Source organism: Talpa occidentalis, unplaced genomic scaffold (genome assembly GCF_014898055.3).
Source record: "Talpa occidentalis isolate TD23 unplaced genomic scaffold, MPIMG_talOcc4v2.1 talOcc4.15, whole genome shotgun sequence".
In the NCBI taxonomy this organism is placed as follows: domain Eukaryota; kingdom Metazoa; phylum Chordata; class Mammalia; order Eulipotyphla; family Talpidae; genus Talpa; species Talpa occidentalis.
The window spans coordinates 75,197,874-75,216,425 of record NW_023601543.1 but is presented as its reverse complement, the minus strand read 5'-3'; the positions used below and the strand labels follow the sequence as shown (position 1 = coordinate 75,216,425).

The 18,552-nt window shown below is 43.3% G+C and overlaps 1 long non-coding RNA gene and 1 pseudogene across 1 annotated transcript in view; one reads left to right on the top strand and one right to left on the bottom strand.

Moving 5' to 3' along the window:
• The window catches only part of LOC129145890 (uncharacterized), a 78,587-nt gene extending 70,858 nt beyond the window's left edge, over nucleotides 1-7,729 (top strand). Inside the window, exon 5 of the long non-coding RNA XR_008552036.1 lies at nucleotides 7,610-7,729. This is a non-coding gene — a long non-coding RNA (uncharacterized LOC129145890). The remainder of the gene's footprint in view (nucleotides 1-7,609) is intronic.
• Nucleotides 7,730-11,970: 4,241 nt separating this feature from the next.
• On the bottom strand, nucleotides 11,971-13,729 carry LOC119246773 (RNA-binding protein EWS-like; annotated as a pseudogene).
• Nucleotides 13,730-18,552: the final 4,823 nt, after the last annotated feature.

Here is an 18,552-nt window from a genome sequence, read left to right as displayed (position 1 = left end):
ATGACTAAAAGAAAGTGACTCAGGAAATGTAGTGGCAGAGTGAAGATATTGTGCTCCTGTCGCCTGCATCCTCACAGCTAGACTGCAGCATTCCTGAAAGAGAAATAGGCCATGACAGCACATGTCAGGAATCCATCTGGAGGAGAGGGACCCCAGTGAGCAGCGGGGTGTGCCGGGGAGATAGCCTGCCCAGGCAGGTGGGGCAAGCCCCAATGGCTCAGCACACCCTGTGAACAGCAGAGTGGAACTGGCAAGGTCCTTATACAGTAACCTTCAGCAGATCTACGTGAGCTCCCAGATGCTTCCAGAAGCAGACCTCCCAGAGATCAGTGCAGTCTTGGTGAGCTGAGAGAAGGTGCCTGAGGGCAGACTCACCATAGCAGACACGGGCACAGCCTTCACAAATTCATACTGATGAACCCAAACTCAGAAAGATTCTCTGGAAGATGGTGTCAGGTCCCTGCTTTGCTTGAGAGAGAATAAAACAAGAAATGTCCAGATAGGCACGGGACTCAAAGGATCCCATGACATGGAGCAAAACAATCACCGGGACCAATGCCGACTGAGTGTGACAGAAGAGATGTGGAGGAAATTCAACTCTGGGCCAAACAAAAAAGGTGAGTGGGGCAAGAGGGGGGCCCTGGGGCAGAAACCGTGGTGCATACCTGCATCTGGGGAGGGCAAAGCTGATTGCTACGGATCTCACCATGGGAGACAGAGGCAAGAGAGCTGGCGTGGGCCAGGTGGATGGGGCCCCAGCAAGGAACACAAAGCTCAGAAAGGCACGAGCTCCCTCCCCTCCTCGCGTGGGGGCAGTGGGGACTGAGCGTAGACAGTGAAGCCACATTGGAATGCCCAGGGGCTGCATCAAAAGCCCGCAGACTAAGACAGAGAGGAGGCAAGCAGTGGGAATACAGGCGAGAGATGAGCCTGAACATACCATTCTCACCAGCAGCGGATCCCTCCAAGACACCCCCTTCCACTTGCTGAATACCCAACTCCAGATTAGTTCTCCCTGACATACAGTACTGTCTACTGGAAAAATGGAAGCTCTGCACCCTTAATATTTAGGTAGCAAATAATGGAGAGATGAAAAAACACAACGGACAGCAGCCTGAGTCCTCGGGAGCTCTACATCACAGCGAGAACAAATCTCCAGGACCCCACCACAAAGGCATAGAAGATATTTTCTTCCTGTCAGATAGAGTTCAACATTGCCATGATGAAGACACTCAAAGAAGTGGAAGAAAACACAGAAAAGCTGATCAAAGATATACAAGATAACTCAGAAAAGCAGATGAGAGTCCTGAGAAATAAAATACATGAACAGAAGATCAAAGATGAAACTTTAAATAAAACAAAGATGCATGATGTTAAAAATGATCAGTAGAAGAGATAAAAAATTCTGGAGAAAGCTGTGGAGGTAGAATAGACCAAATAGAAGATTGAATCAGTGACCTTGAAGATGACAGTGGACAAAAGATCCAGGTGGAAGAAGAGCGATGTGAGAAATAAATGAAGAGCACAAGGGACAGAAATGAGAACAGATTGGAGAGGGAGCACTTTCGGCTATGGTGAAGGACTGTGGGTGCTTTGGTGGTGGGTGTGGTGTGGTAAAACATCTGAAGAGGGAGAGTCTATACCTCTAAAACAATGTTGTAAACCAATGTTACTTCAATAAAAAGAAAAAAGAAAAAAATGATTCAAAATATAAGAAATGACACTTTCAATGAATTCCTTTCATATCTGAAAACAAAAAGACAACACTGATGTCATATATATATATATATATATATATATATATGTATATATGCAGTTATACGAACTCTTACATTTGAAAAGTATTCTTGACCCCAAAGAGTAGTACTTTATAACAGATCCTCATTTATGACCTATACATAAAGAGGAGATGGTATGTCATAATGGTTGAGAAGGGGACTTTGGGGTTACAGGGTCTAGGTTCTAGGTATTTGAGCTTGAGTAAGCCTTTTGTCTCTCCTAAGCCTCTACTTTCTCATCTATAAAAGGGAAAAATAATAGTACTCAATGCATTAGGGTATTATAAGGGTTAAATCAGATCATGCAATTTAAGGTTGGTGCATTGCCTGACAATAAGTGCTGGGTAATTGTTTAATGGAACAGAAATATTTGTGTCCCCCCCCCCCACCTTCCAGCCAATCACCTTCTAAGGAAAGTAGATCCAATTATATAAAGAGGTTTTTGTGTGCCTGTGTAGTTTTGGGTAAGCAAGGTTGGGATTAGAGATGGGAGAACTGCATTTATCTGGACAATTAATGTACAGTCTGAGACTATATATATGTTTTTTGTTTTTTTTTTTAAAGAGGCATGTATTATTTATTTATTTATTTGTTTGTTTGTTTTTGTTTACACATGCACTGGGTACAGTCAGAAGTGCGGGAGGGTGAGAGAATTCACCAGAGCCAGAGCGGGGAGCAGAGCAGGCAGAAGGACCGAAGTACACTGCTGAGGGGAGCAGCAGGCGGCAGGAGAGGTCTGCGTGCCATGTGGGACCCTCCTCTGGTGGCCGGGGAGCAGCCGGAGATCGAACTGGCGCTGCAGAGGCCGCGGGCAGCTTCGCAACCCAGCGCTCAACCGCTGCGCCACCGGGGAGGCCCCTGAGACTACATATATGTTAATTGTCTTGTATATCTTCCATGAGAATGCAAGTTCCATGAGGGGAGGGTCTTTCCTGTTTTAACCACTGTTGCGTTGGGAGCATAATGGGTAGTTACTAAATGAATGAATGCAATTTTGAAGGGAGGGGGCAAGGAACAGAGCTGGGAGAAGGAAGAAAGGGAGGAGGCATGTAAAGGAAATAATCATGAGTCTCAAACTAATCTACTACTGAGTGGACTTCTCATGGGAGCTGGCAAAAAATGGAGTGTCTAGTTTGATGTGACAAAAAATGGAGACAAAATGTGGAAATTGGGGCCAGGGGAGCAGAGAGAGCTAAAACCCCTAGTGAGCAGAAACTGGAGGGATTGTGTCCGACTTAAATGGGGCCTGGAACTAGCAGGGTTCTAGCCAATTATCCTAGATCTCCAAGGAGCAAAGGGGCCCGCTGATATCTGGTTTATAGTTAAGATTTGTAGCCTCCTAGATTCACCCTCTATGTTGCCTACGTTTTCCCATGATATTTATCTTTTTATCAATTTCCTATGTTTGGGGAAAATAGTTTTCTGTAGTAGGCCACCTGGTTCCAGTATATTTTTTGTCTGAAAGCGATCTTTCCTGACCTTAATGTGGTTCTACTTTTAGAAACAAAGTGTCATTTCAAATTCTATTATAAATCTAAATGACAGATTTTTATATTGCTCTCCTTTACTTTTTTGTAAATATTTTTTAAGATTTATTTATTGATGCTTAAAAGAGCCGGGGTACAGGCCAGAGATGCAGGGGGTGAGAGGATTCACCAGAGACAGTGGGGAACAGAACAGGCAGACTGAGGAGATAGTTATGGGGCAGAGAAAGAACCTTCTCAACCAACTATTTTCTCTGCCATGTTTGTTGTAGCAGGTGGCAGATCCTGCCCACTTCTTCCAAAATCATGGTGTCCTTGTGCGAAGTCTGCTAGGGTAATGGCCTTGCTTTTCTGAGCCCTGCTTTCTCACTAAGCTGAACCTGGAAGTGATGTTCACTAGTCCCTTAAGTACTTGTATACTTCTGGAAATGTTTGAACTTCTCTTTCCCACATGGCACATAACTTATCTATTCTTGTTTAGAGCTGCTCTGACTTTGGTAGCTTGAGTGCAATCCCATCCATTATTCTCCATGTCTTGGCCCACTGGTAAATCCTTTCCTTCAGCCTGTTCCATCAACAAAACACACTACCCTTCTACATTTCCCATACTTCCTATTTCTCTGGCTATTGTAATAGAAATTTGGGAGAGAAAGAGGTGAATTGCATGGGATCAAGTTGCTATCTTGAAATAAAATTGAGGAAATGTAAGTCAGCTGGAGGTTTCATAGAGGAGATAGGCCTTAGAGAATGAAAGGGGCTCACAGGACCTGGGACTAGAAAGTTCTGGATTTTAATCCTGGCTTGTCCTTTTTTCTGGTTATGTTACCTTCACTATTTGACCACCTCTCACAGTCAGATTTTTTTAAACTTTTTTTTTTTTTTTTAATTTTCTAGAGGCATGTCTTATTTATTTATTTATTTATTATTTGTTTGTTTGTTTGGTTTATACATGCACTGGGTACAGTCAGAAGCGCGGGAGGGTGAGAGAATTCACCAGAGCCAGAGTGGGGAGCAGAGCAGGCAGAAGGACCGAAGGACACTGCTGAGGGGAGCAGCGGGCAGGAGAGGTCTGCGCACCATGTGGGACCCTCCTCCGGTGGCCGGGGAGCAGCCGGGGATTGAACCGGCTGCAGAGGCTGCAGGCAGCTTCGCAACCCAGCGCTCAACCGCTGCGCCACCGGGGAGGCCCTCAGTCAGATTTTTTTAAATCTTCAGGAATGGAAAGCATTTGTATAGGTAGGAAGGAGGGGGGTGTCATTAGATGGTGAAGGTAGTAGCAAAGGCACAAACATTGGAATGAGGGTGATCTGTAGGGATAAGCACCAGATGAGATATTGCAGTGAGGTTGCTTGCCTGTTATCAGCCATTCCCTCTTCCTGTCTTGAAGAGCCCAGTTTTTTTTTTTTTTTTCAGGTGCTACCCTCCTTTATACAGCCATGGTAGCCTCTGTCCTCTTGGCATGTTTGGGCATGGGCATGCCATACAGGAGTCAGGGAGTCTTGAGGGAGCATTCTGGGGATTTCTGGGAAAACTTCTCATTGTTGAAATGAGTAAGAGGCAGAAATGCCTTTTCTTTTATACTGGACATTGTTGCATGTGATGCCTTAAGCACAGGAGAGTGATTGTGAGGACAAGCTCCCTGCTAAAGGTGGACTAATGGGTTCGACTAATGGATTTGGGATGTTGGACAGGAGAGGAAAAAACTCGGGCGCTTGATGATGTTGTGAAGATCCTGAATTGATCCATCCTGTACTTTCTGTTTCTCCAAACTTCTTCAGTTAATAAAGCCAATAGAACTGTGTGGATTTCCTTTTTTATTTGCAATCCAAAGCTTACAGGAGACCAGTGTGTATTTGGCTGGACTGGTCAGAAGAAGAAATGTCATTAAGAACCTTGAAAACCAGGTAGATGACTTGAAGTTTAGTGTGGTAGATTACAAGGGATTGAGGGAAATTTTTGAATAAACTGATCTTGGTGGAGGTAGCATTTTAGATAAGATTCATTGGCGAATGCCATGATGACCAAAGTAATGGATGGAAGAGTCTGGATTTAAGAAAACCTGTTACAAAATTTGGTAGGGGCTCAAATGTGAGGTAACAGACTAGACCAGAGTCTTGCATTAAACCTCTGCTTTAATTTTTCCTTCGTTTCTCCTTTCTCATGTTAAGACCTGGTGGAGAACTTCCTGTTAGTGAGGCAGGGTGGGTAATATTTGGGCAAAACCCTGAGTATGAAAGATGTTATCAAGGAGCAGCTTTTTGACTTCTCAGGAAGAGAGACACATGCTCAGTAAATGGGAGATGGGGGATTGAGGAAGAATTCCTGCTGAGATGCAGACAGTACTACCCCATCTGCACTATCCCTGCCAGTTCTGTGGGCGAGACTCACAGAGATGGCACAGCCAAACGGGAAGGAGAGATTGCTGCTCCTCAGTGGCAGGTGAGGGTATCTAGCAGCTTCTTAGCTTGAAACGCCTCCCAGGTGGTGGGCTGCAAGTGCTGTGGACTTTGGCCACCTCCAGCTATACCTGCCTGTGTGATATTCCTTTCTGAGAAAACACATTTATTTTTAGTTCTTTTTTTTTGGTGGGACCCTCGCCAGTAGCCAGGGATCGAACTGGCACTGCAGAGGCTGCGGGCAGCCTCGCAGCCCAGCGCTCAACCGCTGCGCCACCAGGGGAGGCCCTATTTTTAGTTCTTAACTCAATATGTAAACCTATAAAATTGAGTCATATATTCAGGTCCCATGGTAAGCTAATCTGATACTGAACATTTGGATTTAAGATACATTAAAGCAGTGTTTTCATTATAAAAATGTTCTCCAACAGTTTACTTTAAATAGTAACTTTTTCTGGTGTGCATTAAAATATAATTAAATTTTCAGTTGACTTTACTAGCAACATGTCTATTTTGTAAAGTAGACTCCAACTGCAAAGAAAGTTATTTTCATGCTTTCTAAAGATGCATTGTTCTAAATAATGATTACAATGGAGAAATTAGAAGACACACACAGCTTTTACCCAGCAGGGAGTGTATTTTGAGACTCAATAAATTTAAGCTAATCTGATTTAAAAAAAAAAAAAAGCACAATTTCTTCTCTATACATAATTGTATCAGTTAGGGATTGCGTTTGGCAGAAAATCCCAGAAAAGCTGACAAATAGTGGTTTAAAAAAATTAATGGGGGGTGGGGGTGGGGGCCGGGAGGGGAGGGATTGGGGTCAGAATGGGGCATGTGCAGTTGTATGGGGGAATATAAAAATAAAATTTATTATTTAATAAAAAAAATAATGGGATTGTCTAATGCTTCAAAAGTCTGGGAGAAAATAGCGTGAGGATACCATCGAGGAATAAAATTCTTCCTCGCTTGCCGCTGCACGGGCGTAACAAATGACTGTTGTCCTTTTGAGCACTTTGGCGTGAGCGCCAAGCGAAAGAAGGGGGACAGGAGCACCAGTGGATGTTTACTCAGGGTTTCCTTGGACAGAACTGAGCCACAGGCCGCCCTGGAGGAGCGGGAGCTGGAGGCGAGCGCCCAGCTGTCCTGCCTTTATCACCAATGAGCACGAGGGAAGGGTTGGCGCGGTGTTGAGCCGCACGATTCTAGTCAATGCTTCAATGATGGAGCTACTTGGCGAGAGCAAGGACAACTCAAATTCCAGAGGGCAGAGTGGTCGGCTAGGGTAGTGTGCATGCCCCGTGATACTATTTAAATAATTTGGGAAGAAAGTCAGTTCATATAGGAATAAGACCGTAGATGAATATTGAGAAATCGTGAGAGTAAAGGTGGGGAAAGCTGCACCCTTCAGGAGGCCGAGGACGCGGATTTCGGAGATCTCAGCCAGGTGCGCCAAGCTGAGTTGGTCTCAAAAACTTTTTGGGTAACTGGTGTGATCCCCAGAGTTCCTGCGAAGCTCCCCACCGGCTGTGTCCAGCACAATGGCAGGAACATAGTTTGGCCTCCAAAGCAGCTTGGTGCTTACCTGCTTGATGATAGATGTTGAATTCATAAGACTCTTCGGGCTGTTAAAACCCACATACCAGTGTTGAAATGTGACGGTTCAGTTAGGAAAACAAAAGCCCTCCAGGCATTTCCAATGGAGAGAACGCAATCCAGGAATTGGTCACACCTGTGGTAGAAGAGCTGGGCCGCCACAGCGAGGGTTGTGAGGCAGCACAGGAGTAAACATTAGGAAGAAGCAGCGGCGTTATCAGAGCACAGACACTGAGGTCGCCTGGCAGGAGCAAGGAAGGGTGTTCCAGTGGTGCTGGTGCCGTGAAGACCTAGTTGCTGTCTTGCAGCGCAATGTGGGCGATGTGCCCGACTTTTCCCTTTTTCCTACCCCCAGTCTTCTGCCCGTGCCTCCCGCTGACTGAAGCAAGCCAGGAGCCAGTTGGCTGCAGAGATCGGCCCCAGGGTCAACCTCTCTGTGATGCAGAGCACAGCAGAGAAGTCCAAGAAACTAATGTGAAGGTAAATGGAAAAGGACTCTGTGTGTGTGGTGCTTGAGGATGGAGAAGGATCCTAATGTGGTCTTGTGACCTGTGTATTTGACACAGGTCACACTCCCTGTGTATTTGACACAATCCTGGGGACCTAAGCTTTGACCTGCGAGTCCCATGTACTGGCAGCTTGTGACTGTGAAGTCCAGCCGGTCCCACATGCTGTTACATTTTGCCCTTGCAGGAGGTGAATACAGCCGGGCCTGATATGATCCATGCTTGGCGAGATTACAGCTGTGCCAAGATTTTTGGTCCAGTTTGTCCTTATAAATTAGAAGGAAAGTAGGTAAATTTACAGAGATGAAGGGTACTTTAGATTTAGAGATGATGATTGTTGCAGTTTTCCTTTAAAAAGTTCCAAGTTGATTAGTTTTACTTTTTTATTTATATATATTTTATTTACATCATTGTTCATTTACAATGTTTGCTTCCCCCTCCCCCCCCGCACCTCAGGTGTAGTCCCCATAGAATTTCCTTCCCCAATGCACCTGTGCACATCACCACAGTCCCGTGTGCTCCTCTCTCCCTCCCTCCGCTCCCTCTCCCTCCTCCCCTGCAGATTAAAGTTTTAATATTGAGTAGGAAACAGGTCTGTAGTGTAAGAGGATTTAATTTTTGAAGAAGTTATTATAAACTTGATAATATTGTCCAAAGTTTCCTCCCTGGCTAGGAGAGTGGACGTCTGTGATCATGCAAAGCGCTCCATCCTGTTTTTCACCATTTGTTTTAATGTTTATCACTGGAAAAGTGACTTTTACTGACTTTATGCTGGGTTATCTGAAGGCAGCAAAACATGATTTTCCTGGTGAACATTCTTTTTTATTTTTTTTAAAATTTTATATATTTTTACGTCATTTTTCATTTTTGCACAATATGCATTTTCGTCTTGGTTATGGTCCCCATACAATTCCCACCCCCTCTTGTTTTGATCCTACTCCCTCCTCCCCCTTTATAGTGTGTCTCTGGTTTATAGTTGCTTGTTGATTTTGATTTTTACTTATTATAATTAGCCTTTTTCCTGGGGAACATTCTTTAAAAAATTGGAGGTAACATTTGTTTACAACACTGTGATCATACTTCTTCAGGTTTGTGTTACACCACACCCCCCCCACCAAGGCCCCCATAGTCCTCGTGGTGAGCTTTCTGAATGTTTGTTCATCTTTGGGACCTGTTGGGAGTGTGACATTAGAATGTTGAGCCTTGTCAGTATGTTCATTCATTTACAATGTGTTGCAAACTTGCATCCTCAAATTCTGCTTTAAACATCTGTCTTTGCATTTAAGAAATTGTAAAAACGGCCTGTCGAGCCTTGTGCTAAGTGAAGTAAGTCAAAGAGAAAGATAAATGTGTGATCTCCCTTATACATGGAATCTAAAAAACCTGAACTTGTAAAAACAGAGAATAGAATGTGGTTACCATGGGTTGGGCGTGGGGGAATTGGGGAGATGTTTAAGAGAACAAACTTGCAACTAGTAGATAAATAAGTCCTGGAGAGCTAATGCACAGCATAGTGATTATAGACAACAATACCGTATTGTAAACCTCAAAGTTGCTAAGAGACTAGATCTTAATTGTTCCCACCACAGAAAAGAGATGATAATTATGTGACAAGATGGAGGTGTTAGCTAACGCTATGATGGTAATCATTCTGCAATATATAATGTATCAAATCAACACTTGAACACCTTAAACTTACATCATGTTTTGTATCAATTATATCTCAATGAAAAAAAAAAAAAAAAGACCTATAGTGAATAACAGCAGCGCTGTTTCCAGATCTCCAAAAGACAAATCGCTTAAATGTCCAACTTCTAACCACCAGCACCTGTGGCTCATGGTCTTCGGATGGCCCCCTCTTTTGCTCCTCACGTGCAGAGACGTGGAACTGCCTAGGAACTTGTGTTTCTTGAAGTGGCTTTTAACTGATGGGAGCTAGGATTCAAAAGCTTCAGTTCTCTTGTCTTTCCAGGCCAGGAGGAGCTCAAACTCCAGAGCCCCCTGCAGGATCAGGCGACAGCAACACTCGGTGGAACTATGCTGGAGCCCCTCCTTGCTTGGGATTCTGCTTCCTGTGTGACACATTACTGTAAACCGTAGCAGCTTAAAATAACAAAAATATATTGTCTCACACATTTTCTGAGGTCAGGGATTTAGGAGTGACTTACCTGGATGGTTCTGGGTCAAGATCCCTCATGAAGGTTCTGAGTGGTCATCTGAAGCTGGAGAATCTGCTTCCAAGCACACACATGACTATTGGCTGGAGATCTCAGGTCCTTGCCTTGTGGGCCTTTAAGAAGTCTGTTTTAGTGTCCTTAAGATGTTGCTGCTGGATTCCTCCAGAGGTAGAGAGAGAGTGGGCACACTAGCCCTAGACAAAAGCAGCAGTCTTTATTTTTTTTATTGAGGTAACATTGGTTTACAACACTGTACATGATTAAGAGGCATAGGACCATCCCCTTCCGGTGTATATTACCACATCCACCACCAAGGCACCCACAGCCCTCCTCCTTGGTCCATTGTGCTCTCTTGCTGCTTTGCTCTCCTGCCCTCTGTCTGGTAATGTCAGTTCTGCAGTCTGATTTCTGGGGGGTTGTCAATGGTTTCATTTTATCTGACTTTTTTTTTTTTTGCTTCTCTATATTCCACATATAAGTGACACCATACAGTATTTGTTTTTCTCCTTTTGACTTATTTCGCTTAGCATAATCCCCTCCAGCTCCACCCATGTTGTTGCAAATGGCAAGAGTTCTTTTTTTATAGCTGCATAGTATTCCATCCTGTATATGTACCACATCTTCCCAACCCTCTCATCTGTATTTGGACATGTAGGTTGTTTCCATACCTTGGCTATTGTAAATGGTGCTGTGGTTAACACAAGAGTGCACAGATTCCTTCAAATGAGTGTTTTTTTCATTCTTCGGGTAGATGCCTAGGAGTGGAATTAGGTCTTTGGTAATAATCTTGGAAATGACATGTCTTGCCTCTGTCCTCTTCAGTTTCACAGAGATCAATCCTGGTATATTGTCCTCAAGATGGCCCCCGCTTACAGTTTCTTTTCCTTCCATGTTTTTGCTTCCTCCTCACCTTGACTACGTTCCCATTTTTCTTTTTTAACACCCTTAATAAAGCACTTATACACTGAATATTATGATCTGCCTCCAGGGACCTATGCCTAAATTCATGCTATTTCTTTGTCTAAAACAGGGGTCAGCAAGCTATAGACCCTGGGCTGAATCCAGCTTACGCTGTTTTTGTACAGCATGCAAGTTAATAATGGTCTTTATATTTTTTAGTGATTGAAAAACTCAAAAGAAAAACCATTTTTCATAATATGTGAAAGTTATATGAAATTCAAATTTTAATGTGTTATTGCATTTGGTGGGAACATATTTGTTTTTTTTAGCCTGTGAATGCTTTCCTGCTGCAAGAGCAGAGCTATGTTGTTGTGACAGTTGCCACATGGCCTGCAAGGCCTTATTTACTCGCTGCTCTTTACTGAAAGATTTTGCTGACTCTCAGTGTCAAGTTGACCAGCTTTGTGGGCTTTGTTATATTCTGAGTCTTTTCAACGTGTTCGCACCACTATCCTCGACCATCAGTTAAGTTTTTTCAGTGTCTGTAGGTCACTCTTAACTGTTTCCAGTGTCCTTTTGTCACTTCAGGAAGAAATAAAACTAAATTACTTAGGATTTTTAGTACCACTATTGAGTGAGGCAGGGCTTACCTTTCTGCAGTGGGGGTCTGGCGAAAGGAACACACTTCTTGGTTGGTCCATGGAGGTGAGCCGGTGGTCAGATTCCTAAGTTTCTGTGACTTGCTTCTCAGAAGGGGGAATTTTTTTTTTTTTTTTATTAAGAGTGTCAAACAACTTGGAGAGCAGCCCTTCAAATATCTCTGATATTTTCTTAGCATTCAACCATTTCATGTTGGGAAACTTGCTTAGAGAAACAGATAGAATTTGAATATTGTTGACTTGGGGGATTTTAATGATGATGAAAATGAATTTGGATAAGTTTTTCTTCTCTTTTTTTAAAAAAACATTTATCTTATTTTAATGTTTCTTCATAAATTATAAAAAATACTAAAGTACAGACAAGAAATAATAACGCGGCCAATATTACAAACATCGAATTATAAATTTAAAACATTTTCTGGCTTCAAAATAAATCTGGTAGTTAATGCTACCCTGCGGGGTCTCAGCTTCTAGTCAGTCTCTGCGTTCCAGACGGCGTTCGCCTTTATCCATTTTCCCAGGTCCTCCAAGCCCACCTCTTCTCCTCCCATCTGTTTCATCAGAAGTCCAGGGCGCCCCCAGGGCCACCTCATCTCCTTCCACCAAAGCTTCTCGGTCCATGCCCCAGCTGCCACGGACGCCACCTCTGTCCCCCCCCCCCCCCACAGCCTCCTCTGAACAGTCCACCAGCCCTGCCGTGGTCCATGGTCACATGCCAGCAGGTCCACCTCTGCCATGGTCATCAACTGGGAGTGGAAAGGGTGGTGGGAGAAAGCCTTCGGGCTTCAGGCCTGACACTGGTTGCACTTTGTTCTCCAGGTGAAGTTCTGGTTTCCACAGCCCACAGTGGAGCCCTGCCAGTCTTCAGCTCAGCGTTGGACATTTCCTTCCCTGGATGGTTTCCCTCGGGAATCCCAGGGCCCTCTTGGGGGAAGCCTCTTTTTTCTCCTTCTTGGTCTCCCATGCAACCCACAGATCCTTTAGGAACTGCTGGGCCTCCACAGAGAGGTGGTGGCATCCATCTGCCCTCATGGGGTGGCATACCACCCACATGCTGTTCATTGGAGGCTTCTTTGGAGCAAGAGAAGCTATAAGTTTGCTCCCTTGAAAATCTTTCCCATCACACCACTCCACGGCAGCCTTGGCAGTCGGCGGGTCTATCCATACTGCTTAAAAACTGCCAGGTCACCGAAAGTCACATTGTCATTTAATACTTGCACACAAATCACACTTTTGTCAGGGCCTTTATCGGGCCTCGATCAAGATAGGGCCCTTCATCCATGGGTCCACCAGGCCTATTGAAGCCACCTTGTTCTCCAGCGCTGCCCACTCCACTGCCTCCTCCTCCCTACTCCACCTCTGCTCATCTTCCACATTCAAATCTCTCTTCCCTGCCCCAGTTACCAGGGCCACTCAAGCTCCAGTTTTCTCCTGGTGCAGAAAAATCCTCCAGACTCCTGCCCACAGACACCCCTGTTACTGGGGTGGTCTTGTCGGAATTAGCTCCGCTGCTCATAGCTGCTGCTCTGTTGGCTATATTGACGTGGAGCCTGGCCACATCCAGCGTGGGGCAGGGATAACTAGTGGGCAGCTGCTGCCCAGAGCTGCTTTGTTGACCACAGCTACTCTACTGTTCATGACTGCTTGGCTGCCCGTAGGTGTTCTGATAGCACCTGCTCCGATCATACCTAGCTGGTAGGAGGATAGGATGGTGGTGTGGTGACTGGCTGCATGGGGTAGCACCCAGGTACCTGGGGACAACTGTTGTCACTCTGTTATATCCTAGGCTGGGCCTGCTGTAACCCCCGTGCTGGACTGTGGTTGACTGGTCTCAGCAGGCTTGTTACCATCCTGTGGTCTTGCAGGTGCAGTGGCTGCTAGAGCCTGTAGGCTGGTTAAACAAGCTGAGGGCTATAGGCAGACTGAGCTGCATAGGAGGCCTGGAGGTAGTGCCCATCGCAGTGGTGCAATCATTAGCACGGTACCCTTGGACTGGCTGACTGCATGCCTGGGGCCGGTGGGAGTCATCTAACTAGCAGGAGGCTGGCCAAAAGAAGCTTCACAGGTGGTCTGCCCAAAGGTTGCAGTGGTTTGAGCCTGGGCAAAGCTGACAGCAATGGGATGTTCACAGGTTCCATCACTTTGTTGCTGGTATAACTGGGTGGTAGGTATCAGCACTGCAGCCTTGCTGTGCTGCTGCTTGGCTGTAGCTGCTATAATCCATGGATGCCATTTTCTCTCCTTAACAAAGTTTTTCTTTGCATGTCAGGATTGTATGAAGGGGGTAGAAAATCAATTGAAAAATGCTTTATAATTAAAATAAAATATTCATTTTTCATTCTTTCTATCATTATCTTTACCCAGGCTTTTGAGGCAAGCAAGGTAGATTGAATTCCTGTCTTACTGATGAGGAAATGCATAAAGTGATAGATTAAAAGTTAGCTAATTACACAGTGGTGAAGCTGGAGCGAGAATTCAGGCCTCTTGACTTCTAATCCAGTGTTCTTTCCACTAAACCACTTGACTATTTACTGTGTGCCCGGCATTTGTATGAAGCGCAGTGGGAACTTACAGTGAAATAATACTTACAATAGTACTTATATTTAAATGCCACTTTAAACTCCCCCCTCCCACAAACATTTATTTTCTCCGCTGAAATTAGTATATATTAGATTACTCTTGTTCATGCTGTCTTGTTTAGTAGCTGTCAAGTGAATTTCTATACACTTGAATTTTACATTATAATCGATGTAACACAATTGGTATCTAGAGGAAAAACCTTTTATCTGTTAACTCCTCCCTTATTGGTTCCATGTTCCCTAAGAAATAGAGCTAAAGCAAGAAACCCTTTGTAATTTTAGACTTTGACTAATAACTCCATATGCAAAGGATGCTTTAGACATTTTTAAGTTAAAGTGGGGAAAACAGCTTCTTGGTTTGATAGGTCATATGGATTTTAAAAGGACAAGAAATGGCAGTTTTGGTGATACTAGAAAAAGTGTTTTATGTGTGAGCCTCAGGATAGAAGCTGGTCAATAAGGAAAACAACTTAAAGAGTTTATCTCTGTGAAATTTACCATTTTGAAAGGAGACAAAATCTTTTTTGCGTGTGATGAATGCTCATTATGTTTGCAACAACATGGACAGCACTGGAAGGGATTATGCTAAGCGAAATAAGTAAGAAGGAAAAAGACAAATATTGGATGGTGTCACTTATATGTGACATATGGAGGAAAAAAGCGTCAGACAAACCCAAACCAAACCCTAGAAATATGACTTTGGAATTGAGATTATAAGAGGGAGGAGGGAGTACAGTAAGAAGGGGACCCAGTGGACGGTGGTGGAAGACTCTGGGTGCCTGGGTTGTGTGTGTGATACTGGGATGTGCATCTGAGGACGTGTGAGCCTGTGCTTCTGAATGACATATGCTGTTGTATACCAGTGTTGCTGCAATAAAAAAATTAAAAAATAAGTCGGTATATATTTGGTGCCCAGTACTTTTTTTTAGTAGTGTATGTTAGATATTTAATATCACAAATTTGTTGTGGTTTGATAGCTGTGTACATGCTCAACTAATAAGATATTTATGCCAACTGTTGTATTTGAGCATATTCGTATAGCTTTAATAAAAAAAAAATTAGGTCAAAAACAATATAGAAACTCAGAAAGTTGATATAAAGACTGATCTGTGACCTACCTGTGGGCATTTACTGTAGCTAACATTTTCCTGTGTCCATCTAGGCACTTTTTCCCTTTGGACTATGTTGTGCACACTTGTGTGAGTCCTTCAGGTGTGGGGACTAGCTTCTAGCACACAGACCAAGTTGGAGACTGGGAAGGAAGGCTGTAATACCTTCCTCCCTTTTGTGAGTAAGTGGTTCAGCTCTTGTCTCACTGGACGTACTTCCTCACTGAAGACAGTGTCACGTCATGTGTCCCTGTTTTATGCTGACAAATCATCCTCGTTGTTCTTATTAGGGTTATGAGTTGTACGAGATGACTAGAGAGGTAATTTTTTTCCCTGATGCCACGGGACCACTTTTTTGACTGACACTCCTGAAAAGAGAATAAAGCAAGTCTTTTTAATTTGCCTTTAATCCTGCTCACATATTCTGTTGATGCATTTTGAACATCTTGTATTTTCATAGTGAGTCATTTAAAAGAGAGATTTTCATGGACTTTTCCAGAGTGAATGGCAAATCCTTTCCTTTGTAGTGGCTTCCTTTTTTAACTGCTAATTTTCTCTTATGGTGCCCTATAAATACTCATTGTGTTTAAATTTTTATTTTTTTCATAGAAAATCTGATTGAATCTTAAGGGGGACACCCACACACACCCACCCACACACCCCAACACACACCCCTTTATCTGGTTTGGAGACCGAGGACTGAGATTCCTAATGAGTAACCCCTTGAGGTCTGTGTTTTTTTTAAATAATACTGTATCTCTCATGTATGAGATTAGCAGATTTTCTCTCCCCCACGCTCAACCCTTCTATGAACTTTCATGGAGATTAAGTCTGTCTTTCCTGTTTGTGAGTACCTCATTGAAGATCAGTTCCCCAGTAGTGTGACAAGGATTTTACTGCAATGCGCAAAGAATACGGTGGCAACGTTTGAAAAACTTGGGGCAATAATTATGGATAATTATACATGAGAAAACCTCAGATATGTCCTTAGCCCTTTGAGGTATAGATGGAAGGTCTCCAATAGTTTCTATTATACCCCCATAAGGCTTAGTGTCAGCATGACTTACAAGTGCCATTTTCTTTGGCTAGCATTTCCTCCTCCTCTTGCTAGTGGTCTTACATAGTTCCCATCACCAGGAAAGAAGTATCGAAAGACAAATGTTTGAATTCACATACTAATTTAGTGAAGCTAGATGAAGACTCAAATGAATGTTTGTTTGATGTTAGTCTTTTAGGGTTGCCAAGCCATCTGCCTCATTCAGCAATGGTCTCATTATTTTTCAAGCTTATTCTGCATTTTGTTTATAGATTTATTTAATGGATTTTTCAGTTGCCATTTGCCAGTTATGCTCCCTCTTTCAGAGAGCACCCACCATAAGAAATGATCTATGGTGGTCTTGCTGCATCCTGATAATGTCAGTAGGACTGGGGTGGAGTCAGTTGGAAAGGTGAGGTTGCCATTTGAGATGGAGACATCTTTCAAGGAAGAGAATTGACAGTTTACTTGGGGAAAGGAGCTTTCCAACAGTGATTCTGTTTAACATGTGTAGGTTGTAATAGCTTGTGAGTCCAATTCTGTAGAGTTAGTTTCAGTTGCTAACATTTTATTGATGCATTAGCTTTCTCAGCTCTGGGTCCTCTTACAGCTTAATGGTTAACATCGTAATCTACATGAGCATTTAACTCAGTGCAGATTGCTAGAATCAAAACAATTATTTTTGTCCTCTACAGAATTCTTTAAAATATACTTTTATTAATATTTCCTTATAGTCTTTTACTTCTAAAATATATTAAGATAGATGATATGGAATAAATCCGAAAACCTGGATAATTACAAGAAAGAGATAAGATCCCTAAAGTTAGAGAAGTTAATTAAAAAACAATAAATTGAAATTATATAATTAATAGCATAAATTTGGAGGTTAGGGATCTGTCACAAACATTTGATCAACTTATTTCCAAAAAGTTTTCAATATAAATTGTTGAAATAAATTTAGTGACTTCATTAGAGCCTTGTGTATAAGGTAGAAGTGAAGTAACAAATTAGATGACTTCCAGAAGGAGGGAGGGGTGCTCCTTCCTTTACCCCTCTTCCTGGAGGAGGCCAGACAGGAATTCATTTCTTCCTTTGGAAAAGGGATGGAAATGCTGGAAAGTTGCCCTCCTCTGATGCCCTCCTCTGCTGTCTTCACTCTGGTCAGCTTAGGGAGGCAAAGTTAATTGGGAATGGAGAACGTCATTTTCTAGTTATTTTGTTTGAGTGCAGTGGTGTTTTGGTTTAACAATTTCCACCTCAAAATTCAGATATTTCTGGAGGCTATTAAGTTTCACCATCATCTACATTTATGGTGTATCAGAGAGAAATGATTTTGAATCCAAGGACTCTTTGGAGGAAGGCTAGCCACTGAGTCGTTTCCTGCAAATTGGGGCTTTGAATAGTCAGAGATCACTATAAGGGCAGACTGGGCGACAGAGTCAGAAGTAAAGTTGATTCAGAGAGAAAGAAGGAAAAACTTTCAAGAAGAATCTACTCTGCACTTTTGCCTTTGGCCTTGGAGATGGATCAGACCTGTGGTTACTCTGGTGCTATATTGAGAATCTGCTCAGTGAGGTCCTTCAAATATTGCCCAAAGGCCTCTCTGCCTTCTACTGAGTCAAATGAGCCAGGTCGTCAGGCTCCCTATACAGAACTGCTCAGAAAACCAGGTGCTAAAAACCCAGCCACTGGTTGTTGGCTGTATTTCCTGGGAATAGAGTCTCGCAGTTTCTAAACCAAAAGATCCTAAATTGGAAGGGTGTCAGTGATCCACATGCTACTTAGCCTCTTTCACTTTGGAAGCCCCAGATGACCTGCTTACTGCATCATTCACATAGGCACCTGTTTAACAACTCAACTCCTGATGGATGGAGAGCATCTGTGTTTTGACATAGACTGAATAGACTCAGTGCCACTTACATCCTCTCGCAAAACCCGCAACACCACTACCACTGAGAGTGCAGCGGGGACACTGCAGGCCTTGCAGTTCGTTGGGTGGCAACACTAGTGCCAAACAATGTAGTATGTGGACTAGGGGGCACAGCAGAGGTTACACTGCCTAAGGCCATGCTTGTCTTGCCCCACTTTCTAGCTCTTTCTCACATTACAGTTTTTATTCCCCTTGCAGATGGATGCATACACAGAGATAACATTTTCTGAGTTTAGGGAAGAAAAGAGTGTCACTTGAGGGATTGTGGGAAAAAAAAATAGCAGGTCTTATAACTCCTGAGTCCTAAGCAGTGCTCTAAGGACAGAAAATGGACCTAGTTTTCCATGTGGTTTGTGTTTTTGTTCTGGACGTTTATATAAATACATATAAATGGACTCTGTA